This window comes from Stenella coeruleoalba, assembly GCF_951394435.1.
Source record: "Stenella coeruleoalba genome assembly, chromosome: 11".
Lineage (NCBI taxonomy): Eukaryota > Metazoa > Chordata > Mammalia > Artiodactyla > Delphinidae > Stenella > Stenella coeruleoalba.
This window is the reverse complement of record NC_137157.1, coordinates 10,828,997-10,846,499: the sequence shown is the minus strand read 5'-3', so window position 1 is coordinate 10,846,499 and position 17,503 is coordinate 10,828,997.

Below are 17,503 nucleotides of genomic sequence, written 5' to 3'. Positions count from 1 at the left end.
CCCACCACGGAGGCTCTGCGAGGAAGACAGAGGCAGAAGGTACCAACATTTATTGAGCATCCTTCATCTCATCTATCCTCCCAGTAGCCCACGAGGGAGACAGGATTATTCCCATTTAACAGATGAGGATGTGGAGGCTCAGTGAGTTTGTGACTTGCCCAGAGTTACATGGCCAGGAAGCAGCATCTGATCAACTTGTTTTTGTTGAGCTGTTGAGGCCAGGAGGAGCCAGCAACCTGCAGGGAGTTTCCAGCAGAAGTGGAGGATTAATCCATGACCTTTACAATCTCCTTGATCTCTTGAAACTAAAGCTTAACTCTCTTCTCTTCCTGTTTCCTCCAAAAGATTTTCATTTAATAAAATGAAAGCGCCCAGAAAGGACCCAGCTTTGACCCAAAGAAATTATTTTTTGAATAAAATATCCTCTATTAAAAAAGAATAAAACAGGGCTTCCCTGGTGGCGCAGTGGTTGAGAGTCCGCCTGCCGATGCAGGGGACATGGGTTCATGCCCCGGTACGGGAAGATCCCACATGCCGCGGAGCGGCTGGGCCCGTGAGCCATGGCCGCTGAGCCTGCGCGTCCGGAGCCTGTGCTCCACAACGGGAAAGACCACAACAGTGAGAGGCCCGTGTACCACAAAAAAAAAAAAAAAAAAGAAAGAAAGAATAAAACATGTTCATTGGAGAAAATTGGAAAATGCAATGATCAAGAAGAAAAAAAAAAAACTTAGATCAAGAGTTCTTCTACCTGATATCATAAACATTTCAGATTATTACCAGCACACCTATACACTGTATATGTTACATCTCTGCAACGCTTCTACGGCACAGACAAGTTTGTAACGTGTCCTTAACACCATGGAATCGATATTTCCCCATGTGTACCAGTCTGCACAGGCTAGTTTATGCTGTGGTAACAAATAACCCCCAGATCTCAGCAGCTTCACACATAAGAGTTTACGCCTTGCTCACACTGTATGTTCAGTGGGGTGTCGGACAGGGGCCTCTGTTTATCACAGTCACTCAGGGACCCAGGCTGCGGAGGTACCATCCTGACACAGGCCACTGGGAGTACTGTCTTGGACATGTTATCACTTCTGCTCACTTTTCATTGGCCAAAGCAAGACACATGGCCACCTAACTTCAAGGAGCCAGAGAGTTACCCTTCTACCACCTGCTTATCAAGAAGGGAGAATAGAAATACTTGGACTGCAGCACTCATGCCCATTGTAATTAGGATGACCAATTGTCCTCACTTGTCAGGACAAAGGGCTTTCCTGGAATGCACTCTCAGAGCCATAACTGAGAAAGTCCAGGGCAAACCAGGATGAGTTGTTCACCCTCCCTGTACCATGTTATATATTCTTCACAAACTCATTTCTCAATGACTGCCCAGCAGTCCATCTAGCAGATGAGTCATGGTTTTCCTCCCTAATCCCCTATTGTTGGAGACTTAGATTGTTTCCAGTTTTACACGTTTATAAATCCACTGTCTTAATAGCTTCATGAATAAAACCTTGTCCATATAGCTTCTCAGAAGTGCAATTACTGGCCATTTTTCAGTCTCAGAATACCCGCCGTCCCTTCATATTTCAAGAGTTTGGAACAACACAACCTGCCTTCTACAGCAGAAGCAAGGTCCACTCCTGAACACTCACCCGGAGCCCTGAGCAATCATTCTCCAACCTTAGCAGCAGAATCCCCTGGAGGGCTTGTTGAAACGGACTGCTGGGCCCCACCCCCAGAGTTTCTGATTCGGTAGTCCTGAGGTGGGCCCAAGAATTTGTGTTTCTAGCAAGTTCCCAGGTGACGGATGATGCTGCTCTCGGACCACACTTTGAGAACCACTGGCCTAGTGGTTTAACGTCCCTGCTTTGTAATTTGACAGGTGATTCTGCTCAACTACTCACCAGCTGTGTAACCTTGGGCAAACTGTGTAACTGATCTCTCTCAGCCTCAGTTGCCTCATCTGTGAATTGGAGCCATTGTGAGGATGAGCGCAGCAAACATTTGGAGAGCTCTTAAAAGCATGTCACAAGAGCTCAGTTAAAGATAGCTACAGGGCTTCCCTGGTGGTGCAGTGGTTGAGAGTCCACCTGCCGATGCAGGGAACACGGGTTCGTACCCCGGTCCAGGAAGATCCCACATGCCGCGGAGCGGCTGCGCCCGTGAGCCATGGCCGCTGAGCCTGCGCGTCCGGAGCCTGTTGCTCCGCAACGGGAGAGGCCACAACAGTGAGAGGCCCGCGTACCGCAAAAAAAAAAAAAAAAAAAAAAAGATAGCTACAGTTATTCAGTGGTAGATTAAATAACTTCATGTCTTCATGTTTTAAAATATTTGTTAATCTGAATAGAATTGCATTTATTAAAGTTTTCGTGCCTTTTATGTCTCTGGGTGGGAATGATTTTTTTTTCCATGCGGTGATGAAGCATTTGTATTTCCTTTTTTTTTTTTTTTTTTTTTTGCGGTACGCGGGCCTCTCACTGTTGTGGCCTCTCCCGTTGCGGAGCACAGGCTCCGGATGCGCAGGAAATACAGGGAAGCCCCTGTATTTCCTTTTTAATATGAATCGTCGGCTCCTGTCCTTTGCCCACAGGTTTCCCTGTCTTTCCTCATGTTCTGCCCAAGCTCGTTAGAGAGTAAAGATAACAGACAGACCCCATGGCTGGTCTTGTTTGCTACAAAAATTTTCCAGTGTTGCTGCCTGCCTTTCTACTGAGGTCATTTTTCTGGTCATTTTACACAGTGGCCAAATCCATCTGACTTTTCCATTTTTATTCCCTCTATCACTTTTAAGCTGAGATTGTCCCCCTTCCCCAGAATGTGAAAACATATATAAAGGAGGGCTTCCCTGGTGGCGCAGTGGTTGAGAGTCCGCCTGCCGATGCAGGGGACACAGGTTCGTGCCCCGGTCCGGGAGGATCCCACATGCCGCGGAGTGGCTGGGCCGTGAGCCATGGCCGCTGAGCCTGCGCATCCAGAGCCTGTGCTCCGCAATGGGAGAGGCCACAACAGTGAGAGGCCCGCGTACCGCATAAATATATATATATATAGGAACTGGATTTCAAATGATGGGATTTGTTGTGCCCTGACAGTTGCGGGTGGGGTTGGGGAGTGGGGAGAGGGTGCCCTCCTGGCTCACCTCAAACCCTCTCTCAGAGTATTGGGTACATGCAGAAACCCAGGGCCTCTCTGCACTGCCCACCACGCCGCATCCTCAGCTCTGCCCCAGACACAGCCATGTTATCTGTCTCCCCATCTGCAGAGACCCCCTCCAGAGAGGCCCTGGGCAGTTCAGGGTTGGAAGGGACCACTGGAAATGCAAGGGGACAGGATGACCAAGGGTGTAAGAACTGGCCATAGACCTTAGACAGCCTCGGTTTCAGATCTCTCAAGTGTTTGCCCTATGAATTCGCCTGAGGCTCTATTTTCTCATCTACAAAATGGGAGTGATAATGCCCGCATGAATGGAAAATTTTAAATAGATCACCAGCCACAGCGCGCTTAGCACACTGCTGGGTGCAAAGTAAGCACTCAATCAATGGGTCTTGTCGTTATGCCCAATTCTGTTCCCAGGGCGGGGCATGAGCCCCACAGCCTTTTCCTCTGTTTGGACTGAAAATACCCAGCACCGCGGGTCCCAAGTCCCCAGGTCTCCGCAGAAATGAATCTCGACGCCTCAAAGAGCCCTTGCGCGTTCAGGCTTCGAAGCGCGACCCCAGACACTCCAGGGACAGCTCAACCTATCAGCCCTGCCCGGGAACTGCATCGCCCAGGCGCCGGGGCTCAGAGAGGCCAGAGTAGTGCGGGGAGGGCGGAGGGGGCTGCGCCCCTCCCCACCTCCCCCGGGTAGCTGAGTCCGCGCCCAGCGGCCTGCAGACGAGCCACGCGCGCCTCCCCGCTCCCGCGTCACCGCCACCAGGCGCGCCGCTGGGGCCTGATTTCCATAATAATCAGCCGCAGATCTTCCGAAAAGACCGTGAGCGGCCGCCGCCGCCCGCCAAGGATGCTCCGGCTGGCGGGCGCCCCTCTCCCGACCAACCCCGCCACCCCGGAGGGAGCCTCATTCTTAAAAGCTTTCGAGATACCATGGGCTCGGGAGGCAACTGCGAGACACCCGGGACGTCGCTCTCACCATTAAGGGGGTTGGCGGGGGGGGGGGGGGGGGGGGGGGCGGGGAGGCCAGGAGAGGCCGAGGCTCGATTACAGACCAGCCTCAGAGACAGTAGCAGGGGAGGGAAACTGAGGCAGATAAGGGCAGAGGCACGTCTCCAGGCAGGTTCTCACAGCGCCCCTGAGAGTGGGTTCTCTGCTAAGCCCCACTTAACAGAGGGGGAAACTGAGGCCCGGAGAGGTTTCGGGTCTTCCCAGCTGATGAGGGCTGAGCAGGGACCCCCTTCCTGGCAGATCCAGAGCTCGCGGCCTCCTCCCAAGAGCACGGCTGCGCATGTGCATCCCAAGATGAACTGACCTTGGAGACAGACTGAGCAGAGCCCGCAGGAGGGACGACGCCGAGGCTTCGCACACACCCGGAGCTGATCTGGTCTGGAAGTCCACCGGGCTTGCAGAACCGAGTTCGAACCCCTGCTCTACCACCTGCCAAGCAGGGGTAAGCAAACTGCAGCCCACCGGCCAAATCCTGTCCACCAAGCTGCCAGAAACTAAGCATGGTTTTTACATTTTTTAATATTTAAAAAAAAATCAAAAGAAGAATAAGATTTCCTGACATGTGAAAATTATACAAAATCCAAATTTCAATGTTCATACGTATAGTTTTATTAGAACCCAGCTATACCCTTTTAATATTGGTTACTGAAATCGCTGCTTTCCACTACAACGGCCCAGTTGAAACATCTTGACGGAGAGACTTGGCCCTCAAAGCCAAAGACATTTACAACCTAAATCCTTTCCAGAAAAAGTTCGCCCACCCTTGCACTAAGGGGACAAGTGATGCAGTCTCTGAGCCTGTTTCCTCATCTGAACAAACGGGACTAACATTAAATGAGGATTAAATGAAAAGAGCAGCAAAGCACCAGGAAGTTAGCTCCATTCTCCCCGCCCCCCTTGGAAATACTTGTCGTTTTCTCCTAGCCCCGGCCACTTGCTCCCTCTCCCATCCCGGAAACACAGCCACCGGGATGAATGCACCTTGAACTCAAAGTGTCCACCGCCCACTGCCTAATCCTGCTTGTCCTCATTCCATCCTTATCAACTGAGCCCCCAGCCCCCTACCCATCAGCGACCAAGGCTGGCTGGCTCCCCATCAGCGCCCAGCCAGTCCCTGGCACACAGTAGGTGCTCAGCAAACACGGTCTAGATGAATGGATGAGGGGATACTTGGCAGTCTTTCTCTTTTCTCCATTCTCTCTGCTCTGACTTCCGCCATTTCCTGCAAAGTCTCCCTGACCCCGTCGAGCTCTCTCCATTCCATCTCTGACCCTGCAGACAGGGTGACCGGCCTGTGTCACACCTCCCCCCGGCTCCTCACTGCTGTCTCTGTTCAGGCCATGCTCCCCAGTGCAGCACACAAAGAGCTCACCTACCGCCCTTATTCAGTCCTACCAAATATCCAAACCGCTAGCACATCCTAGAACACAGAAGGTTGGAGCCAGCCTCCAGGCGGTTTCCCCTGTTCTTCCCTCTGGCCTGGAATCGTCCTCCTTACCTCCAATCCAATGTGCCCGGCATCTTCTACTCGACCCCTCCCCAAGACTCAGTTCAGGCCCCAACTCCTCCTGAAAACCTTCCAGATCTCTCACCCACCTCCGCTGCCCCCAGTATACAAAACTATCCTGGCACCAGTGGGATTTCAGTGCCATTATGAATATGCATGATTGCATGAATATGCAGCCCCTCGTGAGCCCGTGAGCCCCTTGAGGACCAAGATTGTGACTGGTATTTCTGTATCATCAATCCCAGCAAAGGCATGGCCCAGAGAAGACTCTTAGTAAAATTTTTAATAAATGCATCAATGAAGGAAGGAAGGGATTAACACATATGGAATCTCGTCCCTCCCTTGCTCAACAACTTTCAGTGGCTCCCCAGTTCTCCCGTATAAAGGCCAGGCACCCAGCCTGGTCTTCAAGCCCTATATGAAGTGGCTCTGATCACATACACACCTGGTGGGGGGTGGGCAGAAACAGAACTGGGTCCTCCAGGCCTGTCTCCCCTAAACAGCCCTAACCTCCAAGCATTTGCCCATGCATTTCCCCCTCCCTGTACATCTTCTTCACTCACCCCCATTTGTGCCTATGGGAGCCCAGGCCAACCTTGGAGACCTCACAGGGCTTTAGGGATCCAGGGGCACCTGATGTAGGGAAGCCAACTACTGTCACATTCCCCAGATCCCACAGCAAAAGACAGTGAGCAGGGGCTCTGACCACGAGGACCTGGGTCCAGGGTGAACCCTGCCATCTACTATGGGGACATCACTTCACCTCTTGGAGTAAAATGGAGAATAACACTTGCCTCATAGGGCTGCTGGGAGGTTAGAGATGCTGTGGTCTAAAGATTCTGGCACACAGTAGGTGTTCAATAAACAGCAGCTCTTCCAGTCCTGGTCAGAGCCTTTTTGCCCAGAGAAAGGGCTCAGGGAGCAGACCTAGAGCTCCCCGCAGCCTGCAGCCCCGACCTCTCTCTTCCCCTCTCTCCCTCACCCCCGACAGCGCCCGCAGCCAGCAACTTATACTGCCGTGGACAGAATGACAATGAGGCCAAGACCTAAGCAAACCTATCTGGGAACCCAAGGCTGGAAAAGGGGCTCAGAATGAAGACGAGGCAGAGAGAGACAGGACCGAGGCAGGGGTAGGAGAGGGGCAGCGGGGGGGGGGGGGGCGGGGGGGGCGGTAGGAGTTCTGGATGAAGATGGGGCAGAGGCTGCATAGGAGAGGGCAGAGCAGGGCAGGCCAGGGACTGGCAGCACAGGATGGGGCTGGGATGAGGCAGAGCTGGGGCAGGAACCATAAGGGCTGGAGCAGGGTTTGGGTTCACTGGGGAGATGGGGCTGGTACAGGGATCAGGACAAAATCATGCCACCCCCGGGAGGTCAGAAACAGAGACTGTGAGAGAGCTAGGGGTCCTCCCAGGTCAGGGGAGAGAAAGAAACAGTTTGAGAAAGAGGTGGAGAGGAAAGGAATCTAAGAGGGGAGTGAGAGCAGGGAGACGAGAGGAGGAAGCCACTGACACTTGAGTCCTGGGGACAGTCCCACCTGTGCCAATCTCCTCCCTTGGCAGGTGGGGCCAGTGTAGCCAGAGAGGGCAAGGACTCACCGGGGCCCTGGCAAAGGGGAAGCACAGTGGAGACCAGCTTATCTCCAGACCCAGAGAGGAGGCTGGAAGGAGGGGAGTGGGAGGGGCTAAGATAGGGGGCAGGGTGGGACCAGCACAGACTTCTGGGGCTAACAAACCAGAGAGACCACTGCCATCCCTCTCAGCGTATCCAAGTCAGCATCACAGATGGCGGGACCGATTCCTGCCACATGCCCTGCTCATCCCACCTCCCTGCCTTTGCTTAAGTCAGTGCCCCCACCCCCCGTAAGGGACGCCTTTATTTCCCCCACTCCAAACACTTCAACTCATCCCCAGTCCGTGTGCCCTGACTCTTCCGGCCCTCAGGCATTCCAGCCCCGACCTCCCTCAGCAATGACTGTCTCTCCCTCACCCTTGATGCTACTGGGATTACATTCTGATGGACCAAAGGTGCGCGCTGGGCCCCCATAAATGTGTTTAGTCCTCACAAACAGCTTGAGAGTCTGCTGGGCCAGGTTCAAGTCCCAGCAACTTCATTTTTTAATTTGAATTTTTTATTTTATATTGGAGCGTAGTTGATTTACAATGTTGTGTTAGTTTCAGGTGTACAGCAAAGTGATTCAGTTATGCATATACATATATCCATTCTTTTTCAGATTCTTTTCCCATATAGGTTATTACAGAATATTGAGTAGAGTTCCCTGTGCTATATAGTAGGTCCTTGTTGGTTATCTATTTTATATACAGTAGTGTGTATATGTTAACTCCAAACTCCTGACTTATCCCTCCCCCACCACGTTTCCCCTTTGGTACCCATAAGTTTGTTTTCGAAGTCTGTTTCTATTTTGTAAATAAGTTCATTTGTATCATTTTTTTTAGATTCCACATATAAGGGATATCATATGATATTTGTCCAGCAACTTCATTTTTACATAGTAGGTGTTTCATAAACGCTGTCCCTCCCCCTCCTTCCATCACATTGGTAGCTCGGGACACACGTGCACACACACACACACACACACACACACACACACACACACACACACACACACAGAGTATGTGCCCAATAGTGGCTCCTGGGCTGAGCTGAGGCGCCCTTCTGTTCCCAGTGGATCCCTCAGTCCTGAGAGGAGTCGTGGGTGTCTCCCCTGCCTTGGCCTCTCCACCCAAGCCTGAGCTATCCAGCTTGGGAGAAAGGCCCATTGCTCATTCCCCTTGAGTCTCTGCAGCTCAGGCAATCAATCGGTCACCATAGCAACCAGCCCTCCAATCAGAAGCAGGCACTTCACGGCTGAGCCAGAGCCACCCACCCACCCACTCAGGCCAGGCTGTGCAGGTCCCTCACCTAGGACTACTCTGGGGGAGACAAGGGGGCCCTGGTATAATCTGTGGGCACCTGCCTGCATCCTCAAGACCCAGGGATCCCCAAAGAGAGAGCATTTTCTTGGGGGGGGGGGGAACGTGGGGGGACAGAGCGACCACTCCGTCTGACCTGATTTCCACAAGCTTCATTCCCATATGTTACTGCCCTCAGTGTTCAGAACAGGACTGAGGGGTGGGGATCATTACCCCCTGGGCAGAAGGGGAAGCTGAGGCCCAGCTGGAGAGTCGGTGGCCGAACTGGGCATACATTCCCTCCCTGAGACCCTACCTTCAGCCCTCTCCCTCCTGGCCAGAAGAGTGGGAGCAGGAAAAGGGGGGAGCAGAGAAAATCTTGACCCCACTACAGCCAGCACCTACCTTCCCACTAAATCTATGTGCGACACTTCCGGTGCCCATTAGCACCAGGCCCATCAGGGACCATTAGCCGAGATCTACGAGCTGCCCACCCACAGCCGGCTACAGCCTCCAGCCCCGATCTCCCATCTTCCACACAGTGCCAGCCAGGTGGGACAGAGCCCAGACTCTGAGTCAGAGTGAGCCCCACGTTTGACAACTGGCTCCTTGCTGGTGAGCCTGAGCAAGCCAGGTGACCTCTCTGAGCCTCAGTTTCTCTGTCGGGAAAGTGGGAATAATTATCCCTGTCTTACAGGGGAGTGGTGAAGTCAAACAAAGGGTGTATAGACCTTAGGAGAGAGCCTGGAATGTGGCTTGTACTCAGGAAGTGGAGAGAGGGCCCCTTGGAGCTGCGCTAAGGCACCTCTAGGGTACCTTCTCTAGGAGGAGATAGGGGGCAAATGCTACCGTTATTAATAACCAGCCCAGAAAAATGTAAGTTACAGATGAGATTTAGAAAAGGGAAGCAACTTGCCCCACACCCAACGCAACGAGGAAGAGGCAAGGTTCGAACCCAGGTCGGTCCGACTGAGACCTGAGCCCTCTCTGCTGCAGCCCAGCCTCTCCTGGCCAGTCCAGCTGCAGCCACAGCCCATCACCCTGTGCCACTGCTGCCCAGCTCTCCCCAGTGTTCAACACTGATTGAGGACCTGTTGTGTGCCTGGCTCACTAGGCGCCCACCACAACTCACAGGGCTACAGAAGAGAAGTCAAGGGGACGCTGAGATGCGCTGGGGGACCAAACCTGGTTTAGGGTGATGGGGAGACTTCCGGGAGGAAGGAAGAGGTTATTTTCACTCCTCAGGCTGGGAGTAGCATCACACAAGCTGCTCCTGCTACCCACTGTTTGGAGTTTTTGCCGTCTGCCTAGAAGGCCCCCATTACTGTGCTCTGTCTGCTGGGACCCAGAATGTGCCGCAGAGAGAGCCATCTGGCCCAGCACTGCAGGCCCAGCCGTAGGCGCCAGTTATCTCAGCCCCACCCAACCTGATTCTAGCTTCCTTCTCCTTCCTGCCAGCTGGACTCCAGACCCCGTGATCTCCCTCTTGTCACCTTTCCTGAGCACCTACTATGTTCCAGAGACTGCACGAGGAGGCACATTTACAAATGTTAGCCCAGCCACCCTGCTGAGCTGTCCCTCTCTTGGAGCTGAGGAAGTGGAGGCACACAGAGGGGAAGTGGATTTCTCAAGGTCACACAGCTGATATAGGCCAAGATTCGAAATCAGGTCTGTGAGACTTCAAAGGCCGACACATCAGTGCAAATACCTAGGAAGACCCCAGGGCCCCGACTTTTGGGTCAGCCTCTTTTCCCTGCCCCCCTTCCTAATGGCTCCTGTAGGACAGGGTGGAGCAACTTGATTCGAGTTATTATCATATTTCTGCTTCCCTCTTCCCTCCTCCAGAAAACAAATTGATTCATCAAATTCCACCTTTAATCTGTCCTGGGGAAGGGGAGGGATGAGCCTCAGTCCCCCCAGGAGGAAGCATGCCTAATAATCAGCCCACCCAACCGTGCGCTGGGAACGTTCCCCTACGCTCTACCGTCCCGTGATTAAACGCTAATTGCCACCATGCTCTCAAATTGAGGACTTTAATTTCCCGAAACGAAAAGTACATTTCAATCAGTTCCTCTCCCAAACCATCCCTCCTAACAGGAGCCAGGACCAGAACACAAGCGCCTCAAGGCCACAGACAGATGAACCTACTTCCTACATGCCTGTCTTCCCCTCCCCCGCCAGCACCACGTCTGTCCTTTCCAGGCACCACCCAAGAGATTCCTACAATTGGGGGTTCAGAAAAGTGAGGCAGGGCTCCCAGCGCTGAGGAAATAACCAGATGACAGGGCCACAAGGAGGGTCAGCTGCAGGCAGGGCCACAGATGCTCCCTCCACTCCCACCAGGTCAGTCTGGTCCTTAGATGCTTCAGCTCAGCCCAAGAGAATGGGCAGAAGGTTGGACAGGGGGCCCAGTGAGAGAAGAGACTGGGAGGAGGGCAGCCAACCTCCCCCCTCTGGGTCTCAGGGTCCTCATCTGTCCCAAGAAGAGACTGGGGAGCGGCAGAGTCAAAAGCTAGAAGGCTCTTCAGTCTGTGCCTCCCAGGAACAGATCGGGGACCAGGACTCAGCTAGCTCAAATCCTGGAGGTGCTGGCTCACCAGGTCTTAAAAGGGGTCCAGGAGCTGACTTTTTTTTTTTTTTAAGTTCTCCAAAAGACTCTAATATGCTGCTGGGGCATTTGGAAACTGCCAGGCTAGTCCAGCCCCCTCAGTTGACAGGTGTGAATGTGGGCCCAGAGAGGGTGAGTGTCTAGTTCAGGGTCACACAGCAAACCAGAGGGTTAGGCCAGATGACCTAACAGCCCTTCCAGTTTAAATACTTCAAAGAAGGTGGCAAAGACAGAGTGAAGGGGGCTCAGGTGTGGCACCCACTACCAGGCAGAGGAAGTGTTGCCAAGGGATCCAGAGCTGAGAACACTCAGATTTCCACTCTGAACCACTTTCCTTCCCCAGTGTTGGTTGTGATCTTGAGCAAGTCACTCCTCCGTCGCTGAATGTAGAGGGGGCTGGGGATTCGCATGATGTCTCTCTAAAGTCCATTCTGGCTCCAGAGTCCTGCAGTCAGGCCAGCTGGACTCATCCTCCTCCTCCTCCTCCTCCTCCACCCCCCCCACCCCGGCAGACATTTATTGAGCATTTACTAAGTCCAAGCACTGAACTGAGGGACCGGCATGGATTTGTCGATCCTTTCAACCATCTAAGAGGTGTTCCCTTTTTCTCCACCCTCTCCCTGCCCCCGCCAACCCTTAGAGAGCAGCAAAGTGAGGCTCAGGGAGGGAGCTTTCACAGCAGATCAAGCACGGAGAATCGGCTCTGGTCGAATTCGAACTCAGTGTCAGTCAGTGACGGCAGCGTTCTAGGACCCGGCGGTGCACGGGAGACGGGGCGGGGCGGGGCGTACCCCGGGCCGCGCCCCGGGGGCCTTCATTAAAGCTCAGCGAAGCGGAAGCTGCCGACGGCGGCCCCGCCCAGGCGCTGCCGGCACGGACCCGCAGCGTCGGCGGGAGAACAGCTGGGAAGGGGGCGCGGGCTGGGAGGCGGGGCGGCAGAGTCCCCTCCACTCGGTGACCGCCCCTCCTCCAAGCCAGGCGGCGGTGGCGGGGGGAAGGGCGCGAGTGCACTGGGGGAGGAGGATGGGGGGGACACCAAATTGGGGTGAGGTGCCAACACAGAGACTAGCCCCAGAAAGTCCAATTTCCGTCATCCCATTCCTGCGTCCCCCCACTCCCGCCACACACCCATTTTACAGGTGGTTCGTCCTAGGTCGGGAGCAAGACTAGAACCAAGTTGCTCTCCACTCGGTTGCCAGACCTCAGCGAGAGACTAGGGATGAGGGGAGGAAGCAAGGACCCGACCGGCACTTAGAAGAGGGTTTGGAAGCGGGTGTAGGAGGACACCCAGGAAGGCGCCCCCCCGCACCCACCAGAGCGGAGGCGGCGGGAGACTGAGCCTCGCCTGCCCCAGCGCCGCCGCTCCCTCCCCAGCTAGCGCCTCCGCGCTCGGCGGTCCACCCTCCCCCTTCGGTCGCCTCCGCCAGCCTCCCGGCTCCCGGAGGGCTCCCCTCCTCCTCCCCAGCCTCTTTCCGGAAACTGGTCCTCTCCCCCGCCCCCAACCCCACTCGGCTGGTTTATCGCAGTCTCCGCCCACTTCTGTGTCCCTGCTGTGTGACCTTAGATGAGTGACTTAACCTCTCTGAGCTTTAGTAGTGGCCTCCGGTATAGATTTAAGTGGAAAAAAAATTAGAAGACCCCGGTGATGGAATGCCACCATTTAATGGGTTAAGAAAAGGGGAAATGTATGTGTATATATTTGCTTTCCTCTGCGTGTTTGCTTGTCTCGGCGCAGGCACCCTGGAAGGGAAGCAAAGTTGCAGGCATAGCCGGCTGCTTCCAGGAAGAAAAGCCTGGTCCTCCGAGGGAAGGGACGGGAAGACAGAGACCCGGTGTAACACACACTTACCTTTTAACTACTGAGATATAAATGCATTAGCAATTCCAATGAATAGATTAAATAAAACGCAAACATTTACAAAATTGAACTTTAGAAATAATACTGGTACCTGGATGTGTTGTGAGATGTGTGTGTGTGAAGCAGACAGACACCGGGAAGTTTCAGTGAACCGTCCCTGTTTTGATTGTCACTGCTGGCTCGCTAGAGCTCTTGCCTGCTCTCAATTTCTGTTTTCCTTTCCTCCCCCACCTCCTCCCTGCCTCTCCTCGTCTCCCTCCCCTCCTCCTCTTCTCCTCCCCGAAGAAGCACCTTGTCGCCCACCCCACCCACTCTTGCTGTAGCCTATGGGTGGAGGGCAGCAGGGATGTGTGACAGTGGAGCCGGGGGGAAGGGATGGGAACAGATGCGCCTCCCACCAGCCTCTCACGGCATCATGGGGACCACACCATGCTGCACACTGCAGAGACCCTGGCCCACTCACTGTCCCTCTTCTCATGGACAGGCCCCTCCCCTCCCCTGCCCTCCCTGGCCTCCTCCACCTCTCCTCTTCCCATATGGGCGAGATTGTACCCAGAAATGGCACCTAGTAATCAGTACCTGGGCCCAGTCTGAGGTGTGGCAGTGTGGCCTCAACCCACAGCAGGGTGGGGCTGGTCCAGGAACTGGGAACTTTTCCAGAATCCAGGCAGCAGCATCTGTCAGGGCTCCAAAGGGGTCACCTAGCAGCCCCAGGAAGGCAGGGCTGGGGACCCCCTAGAAAGAACCCCCTCACTAGTCTCTCTGTCTCCAGCCTCACTCCCTCCAGCCGACACCCAGAATGCAGGTGTTAAGGGGCCCCTTTCACAGATGAAGAAACTAAGGCTCGACAGATTAAGAGAGGGAGTTAGGCTGGTTAGGATTCCGGGTTTTCACTGCCGTGGCCAGGGTTCAATCCCTGGTTGGGGAACTGAGACCCCACAAGCCATGCGGCAAGGCCAAAAAAGAGATTAAATGACTCGTTCAAGGCGACACAGGCCGTGTTTCCTGGGCTCCCATATCAGTTGGCTTCCAGTTACATTTGGTCAATGGCTGGGAGCCTGGAGGATGGGAAGAAGGGAGAAGTCTGGGTGTTTCTCCCTCTCTGTCTGCCTTGGGCATGACTGTGTCTCCTCCAAGTCTCCAGCTCCTGCTGGAAACGCTCAGCCTGGTTCCAAGGCCCTTAAACTCCAGTAATTCTACCCCTCCTTTGTCCCCCTAGCCTAGGGGAATCTCTTCTCCTTGTCCCCTTCTAACTCTTCTAGTCACCCTGTGTAAGCAGCCCCCTATGGTGAGTCACGTGTGTCCAGACCTCAGCCCCGTTGCCCCCCACTCTCACTCTCTATGGCTGCTTCTCCCTCACCTCGTGTAGGTTCTCCAATCTCTCACCAGGTGCCTCTGGGCCCTTCCATATGCTGTTCCCTCTGCCTAGGACACTCTTCCTGAAGCTCTTTGCCTGGCTGGTGTGTCCATCCCTCTGCTCAGCAGCTTAAAGAAGGCCCCCTCCATCTCCCAATCTTAATCCAGCTTGCTTCTTAATCCCTCACGAGGCCCTGCCTTCTGCCTCAAAGCCCTGCACGCTGCCTGTGGTTACGCATCATCTGATTGTTTGCTAAATGTCGGGTTTTGCCACTGGACCACGTGCTCGGGAACTCCAGGCGAGCAGGGCATGTTTGTCTTCTGCACAGCTGTGGCCGTGGCCCCAGTGTCTGATACCACACCTGGACATAGCCATCCTCAGTCAATACTTGCTGAATGAATGAATGAATGAATCTATGAAAGGGTCAGTGCATAGCAGGATTTGCAGATGGACACATGGGCTGGGCCAGATCACAAAAGGCCTTAAGTGTTAGACTAAGAAGGTGAGTGGGACACGGGGAACGTCTTTCCATCTTCTCTTTCCTCATCAGATGCCTGACTTGCTTATGTCCCCAAGCTCACACTGACAGCACAGCAAATGTGTTTCCCAATTCTTAAAAGCTTCCCAGCCACCGCGGCCCTTTGCAAGCGCGCACGCACTGAGCGCGGGCGGCTGGAGAAGGAGGCACAGGGAACTGTGTCAGGCAGTGTGGGTCGCCGGGAGGCCAAAGCCCCGATCAGGCTCTTCTCTGCCTAGGGCGGCCCCTCAGGCCATGTTGCTCTGCTAGCCTGTCCCCTCCCTTACCCTGAGAGCCCCAGGGAGGGGTGATGTCGGCACAGCCCAAGGCACCCCGCAGGGTCTGGTTACGGGGTCAATCTCGGGAGAAAAGACCGTGGGACCTGCAAAGAGACATGGCAGTCCCTGGCATGTTCCCCTTCAAACACTGGGACTGGACTTCCCTGGTGGCGCAGTGGTTATGAATCCACCTGCTAATGCAGGGGACACAGGTTCAATTCCTGGTCCGGGAAGATTCCACATGCTGCGGAGCAACTAAGCCTGTGAGTCGCAAGTACTGAGCCTGGGCTCTAGAGCCCGCGAGCCACAACTGCTGAGCTCGTGAGCCACAACTACTGAAGCCCGCGAGCCTAGAGCCTGTGCTCCACAACAAGAGAAGCCACCGCAATGAGAAACCCGCGCACCGCAACAAAGAGTAGCCCTCGTTCACCGCAACTAGAGAAAGCCTGAGCGCATCAACGAAGAACCAGCACAGTGAAAAATAAATAAATAAAATAAAATTATAAAAAAACAAAAAAAAACACTGGGACTGAACCAGCCCCTGGCCCCTCCTGGGCAGAGCCGGTGGCTCCCCTGACTGTCTGAGCACTGTGCTTGGAACCCAGGAGTTCTTAGCCCCTTGGGGCCTTGGAGCTCATGGTTTCTCTTTCTCTGTGAAATGGGGGCATGCCAGGCGAAGTGGGACAGTGACAGGACTATGGGAGGACAGAAAAGAAACGGCGGAAAAGATATGGGATAGGGCACAGCTCGGGAAGCCCCATGGTCTCCCTGTGCCTCAGTTTACTCATCCGTTAAAAGAGACCATCCGAGGGCTTCCCTGGTGTCGCAGTGGTTGAGAGTCCGCCTGCCGATGCAGGGACACGGGTTCGTGCCCCGGTCCGGGAAGATCCCACATGCCGCGGAGCGGCTGGGCCCGTGAGCCATGGCCGCTGAGCCTGCGCGTCCGGAGCCTGTGCTCCGCAACGGGAGAGACCACAGCAGTGAGAGGCCCACGTACTGCAAAAAAAAAAAAAAAAAAAAGAGACCATCCGATTTTGCTAAGTGAAATAAGCCAGACCCCAAAGGATAAATATTGTGTAATTCTAGTTATGCGAGGTGCCTCAGATAGGTGAATTCATACAGACAGAAAGGAGAGGGTGGTTACTGCGGGCTGGGGGAGGGAGGGACAACGGGGAGGTATGGTCTAATGGGTAGAGTTTCTGTTTGGAAAGTGAAGAAGTTCTGGGGGTGGATGACGGTGACTGCTGTGCAGTATCGTGAATGTGCTTAGCACCACAGAACTGGCCACAGAACTGTACACTTTAACATGGTTGAGATGGTAAGTTTTTTGTTACACATATTTTATGACATTTTTTAAAAAATGCAAAACAAAGAAAGTGGTCAGCCCTTACCACACAGGGCTGGCTGGGCCCCCGCCAGGGAAGGGTGTGAAAACACGAGCTCTGAGGGGCTGTGTTGAGCCGGGGGCAGCAGAAGGGCTGCCCAGAGTTCTGCCTTCCTCTCGGGCCTGGGGCCGGCCCTGAGCTCAGGGCGAGTGGAGAACAGGAGCCCAAGGGCCCAGGGGTAAGCCAGGGAGACCCTCGGTGCTCTGCCAGCCAACCCTGTCACCGCAGCACGTCGTCAGCACCTCTATCTGCAGCTCACAAAACTCTGTCCTTTCCCTGGGGGCAGGGCATGGGTCATCAGGCCCATTTTCCAGGAGAGGAGACTGAGGTCCCAACAGACTCAGAAACCCCTCCACAGTCCAACAACCTGGGCTAGGGTCAATGGAACCTTCGACCCAACTCCAGAGCCTCTTCTGCTACATTTAAACCCAGCCCAGCATCTGGGAGCTATTCTGGAAACAGGCACTGCCTGGTCCACGTCCTGCCCAGGCCAGACCCCCTCCCATCCCTAAGTGCCCCTCTTAGTTGGTAAATGCCTCGAGTCTCCCCTCCTTCCCTTCCACTGCAGCCACCCTGGGAATATCTTCACAGCAAAGAGGCAGAGGAGACTCCGAAAAAAAGCCAAACATCCCAGTGAGAAGCTGCTTTTAACCTCCTGGGAGGCTCCAGAGGAGAAATAGCAGGAGTGGGGAGCTTGCCCACCCTCCCCCGCTGTGGTGGAGAGGTGGAAGGCGGGTGTCAGGTGGTGGGTAGGCGGTGAGGCGCTCGGAGTCCAGTGAATTTTATCACAAATCCCCATCACCGTCTGGCGGCTACCATGGAGTGAGCACCTGCTGAATGCTCAGGGGCCTCTGTAGACATGAGGAGCCTGGAGAGGTTGGCACTCTGGGTATTAACCCCATTGTACAGATGAGAAA